Source organism: Pleurodeles waltl, chromosome 11 (assembly GCF_031143425.1).
Source record: "Pleurodeles waltl isolate 20211129_DDA chromosome 11, aPleWal1.hap1.20221129, whole genome shotgun sequence".
In the NCBI taxonomy this organism is placed as follows: domain Eukaryota; kingdom Metazoa; phylum Chordata; class Amphibia; order Caudata; family Salamandridae; genus Pleurodeles; species Pleurodeles waltl.
This window is the reverse complement of record NC_090450.1, coordinates 437,137,450-437,156,483: the sequence shown is the minus strand read 5'-3', so window position 1 is coordinate 437,156,483 and position 19,034 is coordinate 437,137,450.

The window sequence follows — 19,034 nt, the reverse complement described above, 5'->3', positions numbered from 1 at the left end:
GGGTGCATTAGTGTACGCCTCACTCTGTGCCTGGGTATGTTAGTGTATGCATCAATGTTTGTGTGGGTGTCTTTGTGTAAATCTCAGGTACAATGGAGAGACAGGGAGATTTCAAAATGGTCCAGTGCATATCCTCCCAAAGTTAGAATGGAAATAAATAAGGTACACTGTTCCAAAGGGATGACCACAGGTCGGGGAGGCACTACTAAAAGTAGAAGTCAGCTCCCTCACAAACCCAATGGGTGTCATGCTTCATCATAGGACCCACTCCTCATCGGGCTGTCTCAGTGTATGCATCAGTGTGTGTCTAGGTATGTCAGCAGACATGTCAAGGTTTGCCTGGGTGTATCAGTGTATGGATAAGTGTGCGCCTGGGTTTATAAGTGTATGGATGAGTATATATCTTGCCACATTAGTGTATACATTAGTGTTTGTCTGCGCCTCTCAGTTCATACATCACTGTTTACCTGGGTGTTTGCATTAGTGTCTTCCTGAGTGTGTAAGTGTATACGATAGTGTGGGCTCGGGGGTATGAGCCTATTGATGCATGTATACCTGGCTATTTTAGTGTATGCATCAGTGTTTGCCTGGGTATGTCAGTGTATGCATCAGTGTTTGTCTGGATGTGTCAGCGTGTATATCAGTGTGTGCCTGGTTGTGTCAGTGTATGTATCAGTGTGTGCCTAAGTGTCTTACTGTAAGTGGCAGTGTTTGCCTGGGCATATTAGTGTATGCATTATTGTCTGCCTGAGTGTTTTCATCTATATGTCAGTGTGTGCTTGGGTCTTTAAATGTATGGATGAGTGTGTACCTGGCTATGTTAGTGTATGTATCAGTGTTTGCCTGGGTATGTCAGTATGTGCATTAGTGTTTATCAGGGTGTGTCATTCTACATATCAGTGTTCCTGGGTACGTCAGTGTATGCATCAGTATTTGCCTGGGTGTTTTGTTGTATGCATCAGTTTTTGCCTGGATGTGTCAGTGTGTGCACATCTCTATGCTAGGGTGTGTTTGAATTCATCTGTATTGCTGTTGTAGTAATATTAAATATTTTTACAAAGTATATGTATGGATGATGTATGAATGGAGCAAAATGAAATTTGTTACCTACTATTACTACAAAAAAGACATCCTTTAATCTGTGATGAAAGAGAGAAAGTGCAAAATGTGGACCTTTCCAATGCTTCCTAAAGAATTATAAGTTTGTTCATGGAAACCTGTGTTACACACAGGCTGTCCTTTCACGAGAGGTAAGTTGTACTGAATCACTAAGAACAATTACATACTTTCCTTCAAAAAGGACATCATACTCTGTTTTCAATATCTGTTGCATTTTTAAATGTACAAATGCAAGCATTACGTTTGAGACCATACTCACCTCATCGTTGATTAAAAGTTTTAATTGCTTCAACACTCTTGAAACTTTGTGGCAAGCTTTTCCAGATAACCTCTAGTACTCCAGTTTATTACTGTGTTCAACTGGGAGCATAAGTAGATGATGCAGGGTGTTTCCTTTGATGTTGGTGCAGCGAATCCAGTAGGGGATGTTACAACACACAATAAAATGGAATCTGTAGTCTTTTGCAGATAGGTAGAACTTGTATTAAAAAAGATTTTCCAGTGCCAGCTTGTCTGCTTACATTCAAAAGAATTGGCCTAAAACTTGAACATTTAAATTTAATGGTTTCATGGAGGAATCAATCCTCAAATTCGTCTTCAATTTCCATATATATTTATTTCTGCTCATCACTGAGCTGTTCTACTAACTTTTCCAAATCCACATTTTCTTCTCTTGTTTGTTGCATTGCTATATCCACCCCATTCATCGCTATGGCAGCTTCATTTTTGATTATGGGCTGTCTAAGAGGATCTACACTGAGAGGTCCAGAACTCTGGCTGCTTTGTGCACTATCATTTACTATCTCACTGGCAATTGTTTCCTCTTGTTCAGTTGCTTCATTTTACATTTTCAGGTAGTTGGGAAATATTAGACACTCAATGCCTTCTTATGTAGCATTGAAAGAGTCTTCATAGCAGTCATACTGCCCAAACATCTCTGTTTCAGAACACCAAAGTTCGAATAGCTGGAGAAGTGCGAAGTAGAAAAATCATTTTTTCTCAGAAGTTTGACAAGTACATTTTCTATGGTTTATTAAATTACCTTTTGCATGCCAAACCAAACAACCCTCGCAACCAGCTACACCATATTTGTCTTCATCAATGTTTTTTTAAACATTATTTTTGTATCTATAATGCTGCAGAATTTTGTAAAGACACATATTTTCAAGGTTTGGACTTCTACTTGGATAGTAGGTATCCAACATATTTGTTTTCACAATATCTGCACTCTCTGGATCAAACTCTGCTAAGTACTGAATTTCTGGGAAAGATTTTAAAACTCTATTTTGTGTGTAGGCAAGGCCTAGATGAACACAAAGAATTCCCCTAGACTTTAAGAGCAAGCTAACTGAACTCAAACTGCCACAACACTCAAATGAGCTTATCTCCGTATGCGAGAGCATTTTTAAGCTGAAACTGTTTAATTTCTTCGATAGAGACTTTCCTGCAGAAATCTCCTCCAATCTTCCCTTCATCTCTGTTTTCTCTGATTTTGTGATGTATGAAGCGACATAGTGAGCAACAGCAATTGAATTGTCTTCAACAAACTGTATGTCCATCTGTGCATTCCATAAGTTCAGAATGACAAGGTTATAATCATTATATGTACTTTTTGGTGATTTTTTTGTCAGTGTATGCCTCACTGCAGATAAAAAAAGTCCACTCTTCCTTTGGAAATGACAGGCCTTGGAAATTCAAAATGATACCTTGTAAAAAACGTTCCTTTACATCTGTATCTTTGGCAGCAATACTTCCCACATCTATGTGTTTGAAAGCATAGAACTTGCTGTTATAGGGTTTTGTTAACATTCTCATCAGGGATGCTGCATGTAACATACTGTTGTATGAAAGACAGTAAACACTAATCAGTATCAGTTCTAAATGTTGGTGCATCCCTTATCCATAACAACATGTGTACATGAGGAGCACCTCTTGCCTGGTGTTCTTTTCTCTCAAAAAATCTTTAACTTCTCCAAGAGGAGGGTTTGTTTTATTGCATATAAAACCCAGCCTCGCTTGAAACCTATGATTGAAATACCTACACATATTAGCACAATCCACAGAGCAAAGTTCTCCTGCTGTCTTCAAATAAATATCCTTAATGTTAGTGTTTGTTTGTCTTAGAAATTCTAATAAATCATCCTATGCATTTTCTGCAAAACTAAGTGTCACAAACCACCTAGATTTTGGAGCATACAGTGAAGTTCTCCATGACAACAATATCAGTATTCATTAGTCCCGCATTGAAATGCCATAAAATTAATTCAGTTTTACTCTAGATTTTGATCCTTACTTTGTACTTTATCAGCAAACTCCCTTGCAGAAATAGTTTGCAGATTGACTCCTGTCTTCAGGACATGGTTCAGAGCAACAGAGAGTCCTGACAGGTCACTTTCAAATAACAGATGGAATACATAGGGAATACATTGTTGAAACCTAGATTTTTCTGAACATAGTTTTGTTGACCTGCAACCTTTTCCCACACACTCATAGGAGCACCTCTAGCTTGTTTCATTTGAAATAGATCAATAGCATCCCCAACAACTTCTTCTGAATGTAGTGCATAAATACAATCGTGCTCATATATTTCTTCTTACCTTTGCTTATCCACTTTTTTTAATTTGTCCATTTAATTGCAGTAATTGGTCATCGATACAACTTACCTCTCCAGTAACACCAACATTTTCAAGAATAGTGTGGCTTTTTCACTTTATTTACATCCACTAACTCTTTTCAGATTTTGTTACTTTTGGTGGGAACTCCATTAACTAGAATAATGAGTGGTTAATCTACATCTTCCTTAACACACACAGGGGGTCATTCTGACCGTGGCGGTCATGGACCGCAAGGGCCAACGACCGCGGAAGCACCGCCAACAGGCTGGCGGTGCTTCCATGGGCATTCTGACCGCGGCGGTACAGCCGCGGTCAGAAACGGGAAACTGGCGGTGTCCCGCCGGTTTCCCGCTGCCCCTGGGAATCCTCCACGGCGGCGCTGAAAGCAACGCCGCCATGGGGATTCCGACCCCCTTCCCGCCAGCCTGGTTCTGGCGGTTTCCACCGCCAGAACCTGGCTGGCGGGAACGGGTGTCGTGGGGCCCCTGGGGGCCCCTGCAGTGCCCATGCCATTGGCATGGGCACTGCAGGGGCCCCCTAACAGGGCCCCACATAGATTTTCAGTGTCTGCGTGGCAGACACTGAAAATCGCGACGGGTGCAACTGCACCCATCGCACCCCTTCCACTCCGCCGGCTCCATTTGGAGCCGGCATCCTCGTGGCAGGGGGTTTCACGCTGGGCGGGCGGGCGGCCTTCTGGCAGTCGCCCGCCAGCCCAGCGGGAAACTCAGAATGACCGCCGCGGTCTTTCGACCGCGGTACAGTCTTCTGGCGGTTCCCGCCAGGCCGGCGGCATCCGCCGCCGGCGGGAGTCAGAATGACCCCCACAGTGTCTAAAAATATTTTTCAAATCAAAAGGTACATATACAATTCTTCCTTTAAGTACTTTCTGTAGTTTTGTTGGTGGCAGTATCACTGCCTTTGGCTCCATTTTAATGACTGCTTGAAATGGATGCACAGTTTGTATCAGAATTGATTCAGACACATTTAATTGGTCAAGTTCTTGTGACATTGGTGCCAATCCTAATCTATTATGAATTGCTCTAGCTGGCATTTCATCATCATCTAATTTGGCATAGCAATACTTACATATAGTTTGCTTTATGTCTAAATCAATGCATTTCTCTACAAATAGATATGAACCAAATTTCTTCCATTCTTCATTATCTTGCTCAGTTTTAGAAAACACAACTACATTACGGATTTTGTTTTTGTAGTGAGTGCGATGACAACAAGTACAAACATACTCAGGTTTCTTGAAACTCAGTGTGTTGAACTTTCCTATCTCCTTTCTAAATTGTTCAATACTAATCTGTATAGCCACTTCCTTTACAGCTTTCATCACTACCTCCTCAATATCCCTATTCTCTTCTTCAAGCCCAAAGAAACAGAACTGAATGTCTTCAGAAACATTCGCAACGTCTGTCACACTACCAGTTACAGATCCCTATTCAAATCTGCTAAACATAAAGCAGGAGTTTTTACATTAAAACATTTCCTAACTAAATTGTGTATTTTTGAATGATGCACAGCTAACATTGTAAAGAGATGAAAAGGGCTTCTACACAATTTCTTTGAAAGACAAGCCAATGAATGGCCTTGTAAGTTAGTATATATTCTAACTTTGCATTGATCTAATTCTTGAAGCATTTGAATTTTCTGTTTGAGACTGCTCTATGAAAATTATCTTAGAAAACTTTTGAATTTATCAATTGATTCCAGATGGATAGTACAAATACTGCTACACATTCACTTGCATAAAGAGCTTGTTTACACCTTACCTTCCTTGTGCTTCTTCAGCTATCACTTGTTCTACTTTTTTAGGAACAATCTCTTCTTTTTCTATGGGAGTGCCATCCTTTACTTCATAGAAACAACCACTTGTGTCAACTGCATGAACTAATGTGTTCTCTTGCAAGTAACTCTCTTCATTAAAAATGGGTCTGTGATAGATGTGTACATCCATTTACCTTTAAAAACTTTATAAGAATACTTTTGTAAATAAGCATTTTCCTTAATGTTATTTTCCTTGTGCACAGTACTGTTTTGTCTAGTGTCTTCATTCTGTTCAATGTTAAGATAAAAAGTTTCCTTTTCCTTACCGCATAGTCTACTCTTACAAGCATGTAGTCCTTCCTCTTTATTTTTTGATTTACAGCTGATCTTTTTATTGGACACATTTCTTTGAGTTTGCAATTTTCGACATACTTTTTATAAAAAATCCTTACTGCTCTTACCAGATGTTCCTTTCTTCTTTTCTGTATTCTCTACCTTATCTATCTTTTTTTTCAGTTTGAATTAGGTAGTATAGTTTACTCTGTTTCTTTCTTCTTTGTCTCCTAAAAGGCATTCTGATATTTTTTTTTGCAGTACAAGTGGATATCTACAAATCAAATAAAAAAAGACATTTAGCTCTATAGAAAACAGTATACAATTACATACAAGAACTAATTAGGTGTGCGATTGTGTTCACTGCCAAGTGTGTCTCTTACTGATTGTCTAATTGAGGGATGGGTTATTTGTACTACAAGTAAAAAATTTAAGGGTTGGCGAATTGATTTTTAATGAGAACTCAAGGTGGCAGTAAAACTTCACACTCAGCCTTTTTAGTAGTAGGCCTGAGCTGTGTTTAAAGAAATATGGATGGTTGAGTAGATTATGTAAGTAGTTGGCTAGATCTTTGACAGAGTGTATCAGTACCTCTAAGAGTGACCCACCAGATGTTTGAATATATATGGTGACTATTGGGTTATGTAACCGTGTGCTCAAGTAGGTGTAATACTGCTGGAAATATAACTACTGTCTACATGTGTGCATAAATGTGGCTCTCTCAGGTACATATTTATACTTTTTGACGTAAAATTGCGCTAATGCAGTTTTGCATCGAATTCCTTAGCGTCTGCTAGCGCCATTCCATAGCTGCAGCCGTGCGCCATATCTATGGATTGATGCACGCTGGCACTAAAGAATGGCTAGTGTAAAAAAAAAGATGCTAGCTGGGGGGATGGCGGTAGGGACAAAGGCGCTAGTGGGTTAGAAATGACACTAGACTGGTTAGCAGCAATAAACATGCCGCTAACCAACCTAGTGTCTTTTTATGACGCACTACCACCCAAATATGACTCCTGTCTCAGTAAAGACAGAAGTCAGGCCACTACCCCAATGGCCAGCACAGGGGACTAGTGTCCCCTGGGCAAGGCATAAGACCCAGAACCAGGCAGGGGGCCCCAATGTCAGGGGCCCCAAATGGCACACCAAAAAACAATAATAATATTGCGTATACTTACCCTGGATGGGGTCTCCCATCCTATGGTGTCCCTCTGGTGTGGGTGGGGGTGTTGCTGGGGCTTAGGGTGGGCATCTGTGGGCCCATTCCCTGATGTTTAGCCATAGAAATGGGTACACAGGTACCCTAACGCCTGGTCTGACCCAGGCGTTAAATAATGGCACTAAGCAGGCTTAGCACCATTATTTAGGTCTGCTTCCTCTGTGTGCATTGTTTCTGAACCAGAGGATAGATATGGCGCTATGGGGTTAGCACCATGTTGTGGACGGGAACACCTACCTTGCATCTAATTAGCGCAAGGTAGTTTGCCACATCCACAACATGACGGTAACTCCAATATTTTGAAGCTAGATGGGTCTAGTGTCAAAATATAAATATGGAGTTAGATCAGTGCCGTTTTAGCCTCAAGATAAATAAAGCTAAAACAGCGACCCAAGTATAAATATGCACCTCAGTATCTGAATGAATGTATATGACTGAATATGTAAGTGAGCATAGGTTTCTACAAGTGCATGACTAACTCAGTCAAACTTAAAATTATATGTTTTCCAATTTAATGACAAGCACCCTGCTCTAGCTCCTACTTACAGCGTAGTTGAGTGCTCAATTTTCCGTAGCAAAAGGACAGTTTAAAGGTTGTCAAGCAGTCTTTCTAATGGCAAATCACGTTGACAGTAAACATACACACTTAGGGGCATATTGAAGAAAAGTTGCGCTGCACACAGTGCAGCACCTCTTTCCTTGCACCCTGCAGTGCCCCCTTACCGCCACCATGTGTGCGTTGTATTTAAAATATGACGCACCTTGGCGCAGGGTAGGGGGCAATAACATCATTTTTTTTACGCTATTGATGTACTCTGCAGGAGCAGCTCCAACATTTTGGTGCTACTCCTGCAGAGTACATAGGGGCCCATTGTAATCAATGGAATGCCCCCTTTTAACGCCTGCTCTGAGCAGGCATTAAAAGTGCTGAAAAAAATGAAGCAAGGAAATCGGTTAGATTTCCTTGCACCATTTTTTCACCCCCCCCCCAATCGGGAAAACACCTCCTTTGCATACATTATGCCTGGCACAAGCATAATGTAGCGCAAAGGGGTACAAAGTGGCACAATGGTTGCATTGCGCCACTTTGTAAATATGGCACAGCGTATTTGGGCGTTTAACGCCACATTAGTGTAAAAAAAAAAAGGTGCTAATGTGGTGTTGGAATGGCGTTAGGGGCTCTTAAATATGCCCCTCAGAGTCTGCAGTAGCAGGCCTGTGATATGTGTTAAGTACTGTAGTACTTGTATGGATAGGTGAGTTGGTCTTGTCAGTATTTCATTACATATCTGTCTGGACTAACTGTATCAGTACTCTATGAATGTTGGACCAGATGATTAAGTAAATATGAAGAGTATAGGGGTATGTAACTGGTATGCATCCAATACTGCTGGAAACATAAATACAGTGCGGGTGTGTGCATGAATGTATAAGTGGCTGTCTCAGTGTCTCACTGGGTGTATATGTGGCTCTAACCTTTTGTTAATAGATATATGAGTTGCAGTATGGATTGCACGCTGCATATATAAGTTATCATAGAAGTCTGCAACTGTATGTCTAACTCAGTGAATCTTAGAAGGACATGTTTAATGTTTTAACCATAAAACACCCTGCTCTGTCACCAATGTACAGACTAGCTGAGTGCTGAATTTTGTAGTAAAAGGGTAGTTTGTGGATTGTCAAGCAGCCTTTCTAATGGGAACTCAAACTGACAGTAAAGGTGTACACTTAGACTTTTCACTAGTAGGCCTCAGCCATATTTAAAGCAGTACTTGTTTAGCTAGGTGAGTAGGTTGTGTCAGTATTTGACTACATATCTCACTGAATGTTTTAATACATCTATGAGAATCCTACCAGATATTTAAGTGAATATGGTAAATACAGAGATATGTACCTGTGTGTGCAATTGCCTCCACTACAGATGAAAACATAACTGCTGCCTGGGTGTCTGTATTAATGTCTAACCAGCCCTTTCACTGCCAGAATGGCTGTGTCAGTGGCTGTCTCCTTCTCTTAATAGGTATATAAGTACCAGTATGGCCTGCACACTATATATGTAAGTGAGCATAGAAATCTGCAAGTACATGTCTAATTCTGTGAAACTTGTAAGGACACGTTTAATGTTTTAACCACAAAGCACCCTGTTCTTTGGCCTACTTACAAGCTATCTGAGTGCAGTAAAATGATAGCTAGAGGATTAGGATTAATACGGCAGCCTTTCTAATGGGAACTGGAGGTGACAGTAAAAGTGTACACTTGGAGCATGCAGAACTGTCTCACACACCTTTAAAGGAGTACTTGTATATAGGTGAGTAGGTTGTGTCAGTATTTGTCTACATATATGACTGAGTGTATTAGTGCATCTATAAGTGTCAACCAAATGTTTAAATAAATATGGTAATATGGTGAATACAGGAGTATGTAACCTTGTGTTGAAGTGGGTCCAATACTGTTGTATACATAAGTACTGTCTGGCTCTATGCATGAAAGCAGCTCTCTAAGTATCTAAGTGGCTGTGTCAGTGGCTCTATTCTTCTGGTAATAGGAATATAAGTTGCAGTATGTATGTCAGAGTTTATACATATGTGGGCATAAGGCTCTGCAAGGCCATGTGTAACTCAGTTAAACTGAGAAGGACATGTTTCACCTCTTAATAACAGAGTACCCTGCTCTATGGCCTACCTATATGCTAAAAGGGAACTGTAATCTATCTTAACCAATTATTCTTCCTGTGCTTATTGATTATCACATAAATATTTATATTCCTTTTTAGCTGTTATGAACATACTACTCACTCTCATTCATCCTATATACAATTATCCTTGTAGTATCACATTTTAAATTAAGAAACATTATACTACACATACCTGTAAGTGTGTTTGTTTGTCTGTATATCTGTTTTTCAGTATCCGTTACAATATCTTCCTACTGAAAATGTGCAAAAAACAAGCAGAAGAATGGTGCACCACTCTCATGGAAGGCAGCGATTAATTGCAACCTTTTCAACTTTGCTTTCAAGGTTACAAAATCACAAAGCAAATCAGAATGGCTCTTTTATATTTACCTTGTGCTACACATCTTCTGACTAAATCTCACAGTTAAACGTTTCCAACAATACTCAAAAGATCGCCCAATTCCATATCAGTTTTTCCAGATCCGCGGATCCTCCACAACCCCACCGTGTAGCTCTGCAGTTAGATCTGCAGATCCACGCGGGAGGAAGAAATTTATTTTTTAGAATATATATTTTCAAATAATGTTATATATATTACTCTTTGAATAAAAAAGGATTGTTATCTAAACATACTTTTAAAAAAAAAATCCCATTGATACTGTAACTAAAAAGTCACAGTCTAGTTTTTTTTTTTAGCCTTCTTCCATGCTTCTCTAGCTGTGCCACCATAGTAACGTACTTTGTAACATTCTCTTGGATCAGTAGGTAACAAGTTTATAACATGCTTACTTTTCAATAAAAAATATCAGGCATGGCTGACTTTTTCAAATAATACACATATCACAAATAGCAACACTTTTACTATTTTCTCAATAGCCAATCCCATATCTATTTTCTTTTCTTACATAATTCCCACCTACCTTTATGCACCAAAATATTTACAACAACCAATAAAAGGTGTTCTTGCAAATTTTAACTAATACCTTCAACTTTCAACTGCATTTCATTTCAACGCTCCTTCATTAAGCTGCAGCCTTGTCTGAGTGGCACTCCAGCTGCCCTCCAGATATCTCAGAGTGTGAATTGTGGAACACAACTATGTGTTTTGGGCCAGAGAGAGTACACAAAAGAGTGACATTGACAGGGACCTGAGTTTATCTAATGGGCGATATTACTTGGATTGGCCAGAGAGGGTTAAAGTGGCATCAATTGCTCCCTTTGGGTGAAAGCATTAAGGATTGACAACATCCAGACCCTATGATTATGTACTGTGGTGGCAACAACCCAGGCACAGTTAATGGAGTAGGTTTAGAAATCCTAATGAAGGATAAATTGAGGAAATTAATGGCACTTTTCCCACACACTGTCTTTGTTTTTTCTAAGGTTTGCCATAGGCAGAAGTGGAACTGGTCAACTAAATTCTGCTAACAAATAGACAAATCCAAGAAAAATGTTAATAAAACTGTTTCTGCATTCCTCAGAGACCATAACATGGGCTCTATATATTCCACAATAATTTATGGTTTGAAATGGATGGTATGTGCAGACATGGTGGAGTTCACCTAACAGACAAAGGCATCAAGGTGTACCAACAGAACTTGAAACATTGTATTCTTTTAAATATGTAGTTATCAAGTGCACCCCATAAACACAAAGGCTCTTTTCAGAGCCAAACCTTTTTACCATAGATTCAACTTTTTAATTGTTTTCAATATTATTCAGATCCGCAGATCCATTTGTGAATCTCAAAAATGCCCAAAACAACAATATTAGGCATTTTCAACCCATTATTAAGTAATCTGCCACTTTGATATCAACTCCTTGGGACAGGGAATTTCTACCCTTACCTCTTCATCTGTATTGCCACCCTCACATTTAGCCCTGCAACCCTTTTCTGAGAAAACAAAATGCCAGCTGCAATTTTCCCTTTCAGGTTGCGTCCAGGTAACCGTGCACGTGTGTTTCTGTGGGTGTGAGGGTACCAGTGAAAGTGTAAAACTAGGTATGAGACTGGCTGTGGGAGTATCTGACTGGGTGTGGTAGTGGAGTAAGAGTGTCTGTCTCAGTGTGAGAGTGGATGAGAGAGTTTCTGTGTAGGTGTGAGAGTGGATGAGATAGTTTCTGTGTGGGTGTGAGAGTGGATGTGAGAGTGTCTGTCTGAGTGTGAAAGGATATCTCTGGGTGTGAGAGCTGCTGTGAGAGGTTGTGTCTGACTGCGAGACTGGGTGTGAGAGTGTGTCTGAGTGTGAGAATCAGTGTGAAATAGTCTGTCTGGTTGTGAGATTGGCTGTGGGAATGTCTATCTGGGTGTGAGAGGGTGTGTCTGGGTGTGAGAGTGGGCGTGAGAGGGAGTCTCTGGGTGGGAGAGTTTGTGTGAGAAGATGTGTCTAAGTATCAGAGTGGGGGCGAGAGTGTGTCTGTGGGTGTGTGTGACGGTGTCAGAGTGTGTGTCTGCATGTGAGTGGGTGTGAGAGGTGTGTCTGGGTGTCAGAGGATGTGTGAGAGAGTGTGTCTGAGTGTGAGAGTGGGTGTTAGAGAGTCTTTCTGCATGTGAGAGTAGGTGTGAGAGTGGGTTTGAAAGTGGGTGTCAGAGTGTCTTTCAGGGTGTGAGAGTGGGTGTTAGAGGGTGTGATAGAGTATGAGAGTTGGTGTTAAAGGGTGTGTCTGACCGTGAGGTTGGATGTGAGATTGTGTGCGGCAGTGGCTCTGACTGAGTATGAGAGTCTCTCTATAGATGCCTGAGTGGATGGCTGAGTATATATATATTTTTTATGTTTTCCGAGATCCATTGAACCACCCACAGAGTTACATCGGGGACTTCTCTGAGCTGCGTGGCTGGATGGCAGCTCTTCAAAACTGTAGAAAAAATTGCATTTGTGTATTTTCTATGAATTAATTATAACTTCACCACATTCATAACATCCCCCTGGGGTCAGGGAACCTCTACCCTGACCTTTTTATCCTCATTGCAACCTCCATTTCAGATCCAGGGAGTGGTTCACCTGTCATTTTGTTTTATCAGGAACAGTGCCCTGGCTGAAATGGGGGCAGCAATGTACATGATGGGGTCAGGGTAGAGGTTCCCTGACCCCAGGAGGATGATATATATGTGGTGAAGTTATAAATAATTCACAGGAAATGCATAAACACTATTTTTTTGACATTTTTCGAGATCCACGGATCAATCCATGGTGCTCAGCGCAGCCCCTGGTGTAAATCTGCGGGTGGATCTGTTGCCCTTGCAAAACATAAAAAAATAGTATTTATATATATTTTCTGTGAATTATTTATAAGTTTACCACATTCATATCAACCACCTGGGGTCAGGGAACCTCTACCCTGACCCTACCATGTACATTGCAACCCCCATTTCAACCCCCGGGACTGTTCTCTGATTTAAAAAACTGGCGATCACAACTTCCCTGTCAGGTTGCGGCCAGCCAATCAGATTCTTCCTGAGGCTTGTGGATCTGCAGATTGATCTGAGGTGGATCTGTGAAGGATCCGCGACCTCATATATCTATATTTTTGGCAATAAATATCTCTAAAACCAGTGTAATTGTGTAAATATTGTGTACTACTGTTTTGGTAGTGGCTAGGAAAGGATGAGTCAGTTTATATAAGTGTGTAAAGTTAGGTACATTTAGTTTAATTACTTTATGTATGGAAACAAGTTTGCAGAATACCACAGTACTACTTAGAACTTTTTTTTAAACTTAAATATAAAAAAATGTTGCTATTTAGTTAGATCAGTATCCTATTTTGCTCACACAAAAGTTCTATTAGATGTAATCTGGTTTTGTCTTACCAACAATTTTTTCATTTTTGATAGAGTTTTTTTTAAAGATAGACCCGGGACACTGCAGGGCACCCAGCTATGCTAAGTTTTTCATGAGCTGGTGGGAACAGCAGGCCATCAGTATCTTTGACAGCTGCACCGAACATGTAGTGTTCTGGGGCTGTTACATGATTTAATTCATTACAAGCAAAGGGGCCAAGAAAATGGCAGTTGAGTTAGTGAAAAGGTCGAACAGCAATGAATTAAACCTCAAGTTCACCAGCAACTTTGATAAATACTTTGTCAGATTTCTAGATTTGAAAATTGAAACATGTCATATCAGCCTCAATACTTGCCTAAACCACAAATCAACAGTGTGAAACAGTCTAATCATATCAACAGCATCCCTTATAAGGAACTTATGTGAGCTATGGGAAACTGTAGTGGTGAAGAAGCCTTCCAATCTGATGAGAAGATCATGCTGGGTTGGGTTAAGGAGAGTGAGAGGATATACGAGTAAGATAATATTGGCACAACAAAAGGATAGACTCTGTAAAAAAATATGAACTACTGGTTGGTTCAAATTCTCTCACAAATTAAGAACATTTAATTATGTTTATAACCACCTATAGCAGGAAGGCTGATTGCACAAGCATTGGCATTCCTTGCATACAGATGATATAGTAGCACAATATCTAGATATTTATCGAAGGGTCACATTTACAAAAAGCACATCTTTAAAACATACACTGTAAAAATGTGATATCTGATGCTATAATGAAATCTGCACAAGAGTACCAAAAAGGTATTCTTAAATGTATCAGATGCAGGACGTGCAAGCACAATGAAAATGTCAAACAATTCCGTGTACCCAACAGTACTAGGAAAAATACCATCTTGAAAAGTCTTTCTTGTAATTCTGATTACTGGGTTTATCTCCTGCAATGTCCACATAACAAATTGTAAAATGGACATAGTATCCACTGAGTTAAAAGAAAATGTGTTCTTGCGCTTATGGGAACCAATGATCGGCATGATAAACAATATCCAGGAGCCAATCATTTTCAAGAGATCCATTGTAATGACAGCAAAATATTACAATATTTTGCTTTCAACAGGGCTCCCCCAACATTAGAGGTAGTAACAGGACTCAATATTTATTGATTATTGTAGATTAGAGTCACAGTATATCATAGATTTGAACTCCTTGATCCCATTTGGTCCAAATTCAGACAAAGAGCTGGCAGCGCACTTAGGTTATGTGTTCAGTATGTTAATGTGGTCCTATGTCTTCTTGTCTTTCATTTGTTTCTTTTGCAAAAAAAGAAGTGGTTGCTGCTTCTGCTTTTAACATGTTTTTATCTTTCACACAGGTGCACCAACGGTGATTCCTGATCTAAGAGCTGGCATGACTGCTAATATTTTATCTTCTTAACATTCAGAGGAATTTTGCATAATTGCCTTGCTGTAATTAATAACCAAGTTGCTGAATGCCCACTTGTGCATTACCTGGATTAAAGGAAGCGTTATTCACTCCACGTAACTATATTCAAATATTGGGGTGAACCAATGTGTAAATGTTCAAGTGGGATTCACACCCCAAATGAGACAGATTCAATCATATACTGTATGAATTAAAGAAATACTTTAGTCAGGAGGATTATGAATAAGACTTGGACTAGCTCGCATTATATATTATATTGTGGTATTTTCAAATTTGATGAGTTCTCAAAGTCACAGCTCAGCTATGACTCAAGAATGATGGCTATAGAGCTGGTTCTAATTAAGAGATAATGCTTTCAATACATATATATCATATCATAGATAGATAGATAGATAGATAGATAGATAGATAGATAGATAGATAGATAGATAGATAGATAGATAGATAGATAGATAGATAGATACCAGGTCATCTGCATATGTAAGTTACTTAGACGTAGAATATCTGCATGAAAGTGTTTTAATCTGATTTTGTTGGAACTTTACACCAATGTTACCCTGTCCGTACCAGTCTTTATTTAGATCCAACTGTGGAAGCCAGGCAACTAATTTCCCTGTCAAGAGATAAGATGGAGTATCCCAACTCCTTAACTGGTTCCAGATTTTTTTTTCTCTAGCTTTCATTTCGAATGACATTGAGTAGTCTATGAATTTAACATACAGAACCAAATACTTATTTATTGAAATAGACTAAACAGGGGTAGACAGTTACCCATCACTGATTAGTTTTTGAAAAACCTAAATGATCATGAGGAAGGGTTTTCCTCTTCTGTTTCTTTTCTAGAAGATGATTTAGGATACATGTTGGTACTATTGGTTTCCAACAGGACTGAGAATAAGTGATTTTGGTCTGTGGGAGATGCCGGCCGCAGGAGCTCCCATCATGCTCCATAGCTAAGCCTGCGCACAAGTAGCTGTGAATGTGGAGACACATAGAGACGCTTAAAGAGAGGATGTGACAATGTTTGTGGATGAGGATCGGGAAATAAAGGGAAGCAATCCATGCAGGGGTTTGGCGTCAGTTTATGAGGGTCGCAGTGAAAGCAAGCAAGCTTCCAAATCAGCAGATGCAGAAGGATCCCGTTTTCCTTTCCACTAAATTTTTCTGGAACACATGACACAGCAGTTAGTGGCCACACAAGTCAACAAACAGAAAACTAGCGTGATTGCAAGGAAGAGGCCAAAGGAGTACAGCACGAAATAGCGTGGAATGGCAGGTCCATCCTGCAGGAAGAAACAAAAAGTTTTCCATAAGTACCGGTGTCGGGGAGCTTGATTGGCAGGCTCGCCAATGTGAGGTGAGAGTGTCAGTGCATTGCACCAACTTAATCTGGCGAGGACTGAGCTAACTGAACGGCCATAGCTGAAATAGCCACCCCGCTATTGTTACTGCTCACTGCCCATTTTCTCTTTTCACACTCTTCCTTATAATTGCTTCATGTGCATAACAAGTTGCTTTTTGCTCTGCTAACCACCAGCCGCCAACCTCATACACAATCTTGCTATCTCTCATCTAATTTTCATACAAAGCCACGAACATAACAGACGTCAGAGAGGGCAAAACTCTCATCATATAAATATAGGGAGAAGACAAAACGGGCACCCATAGAAAGGTGAAAAGAAAGACACCGGAAAGCTGTCAGTCACTAGATCTCCTTTTACCATCAGCAACAAGAGGTGGAAAGTGCTCTGCAGAGAGGACAATAGGTCCCTTTAGAGAGGGAGCAGACAAGGGGCACTGCAGAAGCGGTTTATGCCAGATAAATGCAGCTTGTGGTAATCGTGTGAAATCTTCGGTGCCCCCCTGTGTCCTCTCGAATGGCCATACAACAATTGGGAAAGAGAAGTGAAAGCCCAGAAGTGAAGGGGTACTAGTAGTAACAGATGAAGCGGATTTCCCATGATACATCCATGCGAACACGTGTTACAAGTAAAGTGGCTCGGCCTAATAAGAGTCGAAGCCAATCTCTCCTTACCAGTTCAAGTCCTAAGGTTCAGGTGGTAAAGGGGTCACAGCAAGATCACTGGACAAGTGGGGGGACACAGGATCATCAGTTTGTACAGATACTGAATCCCCTGAGACATTCCTCCATATTCAAACTAGTTGGCCATCTAGATCGCCGATTGACGGGAGGGTAGAAGAATGATCTATCCTCCCCAGGGTGATGGATCAGTGATGACCCAGAGAGCGCAAAAAAAAACGAGGAGAACGGGCTGTTGGATCTATTGTTCTGAATGCGGATGGCCCCAAAATTGCTTCTAACCAAAGGCCTTCTTACCCTCTGTTTAAATGTGGTGGTTCCAAAGAACCTGCTGGGAGGGCAGTGATGGATGCATTCTCACAAGACCAGGAGACCGCTCTATGGGCAGGCTCCACCCAAATAGGAGATAACCTTAATCGCGCTGGAGGTGCGCTGGATGGAAAGGCAATGCATTCTAATACAGATATAATCATCACGCAATTAAGGAGAGATGAGTTAATATTTCAAACCGTCTCAGCAAGTTTGGAAGCTACACTTAACCAGATATTAAAAGAATTACAGGACTTAAGAGTTGTACAAGATGAGGCCCACAGGAAAACAAATCAGCACCTAGCGCAAATCAATACTAATATTCAACTGCTGACTTCGCGAGTGACCCAGGTAGATGGGCAAGTCAGTGACCTTAAAGACACAGGTAATGACCTGGACTCTGTAATGTTTACAATGCAAGCTGAGCTGGGAGACCTAAAGAGGAAACTCGACGATGTGGAAAACAGATCCCGATGCTCAAACCTTCGTTTTCTGGGTATTCCGGAGGATACCAAAGCAGGAGGAACAGTCGCTCAATTCATTACAGATCTGGTCCATAAGTACATCTTGCCTAACCAAGCTCAAGCCAGGCTAGACTTGACCATCATGTAAGTGCATTGGATCCCCGCTACGAGGGCCTCAAACACCAAATACCCACAATCTATTCAAGTCAACTATGCCAATTATTGGATTAAGGAACAGATTGTCTCTCAAGCCTTTAGAACAAAGACATTTAATACCTCAGACAGTACAATGTTTTGAATATTCCCGATATGTCCATCATGGCCGCAAAGAGCCGAAAAGAATTTGTTGGACTCATCAACTGTTTTAAAAGTCAGTCCAGTAGTCTAAACTGAAGGTTTAGTTTAAAGGCCAGAGTCATATGTTCAGTCAGTGGATCAGGCCAACAAATTCCTGAGGAATGTGAACCAGAATGGAGGGGGCGAACTTGATCGCACAATAGCGTATTTTGATTATGATAGTTAATGTGACAGATAATTAACAAAGTTTACACATCAGACTTTTTTCGCTGTATTGATCATGCTGTTTGAAGGCAGAACTCTGATTGCCATGTCAGGGACCTCATTGGGTGGAAGATGATTTGGGGGTTGGGGTAGTTGGGGCACTAGAGGAGAGGATGGGATGGGGGAAGGAGAATATAAAGGGGAGGGCTCCAGGGGAGGCAACAGGTTGAGGGTGGGGTGCACCTTGGTGAGGAGGGGGTCAATTTAAAAAAATCAGGTAGAAAGGATATGTTCAGGTTCAGTATTACAAAGGTAGTAAGTACAACAATTTTCTCTTTCGATAAAACAGTAAAATGCGATGAGTGCCCAGTTAATTAAGATGGTCTCCGGTAATATTAATGAGACGAATAACAATATTAAGCTTCAGGCAGTCCTTGAGTGGCTCAAGGGGGGAGGTGCGCAAATTATATTTCTACAAGAAACCCATCACAAAGCACATAAGAAAGAGCCAAAACCTCCCAATTTTATTTTGCATGCGTATTATTCTTCAACCACGGCAGCCGTACGCGGCATAGCCATTTTAATTTCACAAAGAGTAAGAGGGCAGGTACTAAATGTAGTTCGTAATAGCAAAGCAAGATGGATACTTGTTAGTTTGGGCGTCAGTAATCAATGATTATATTTAATTAGTTTTTACTGGCCAATAGATGACGATATAGCTTCATTAAGTGACATCTACAATCTTTTGACTACTTTACAAG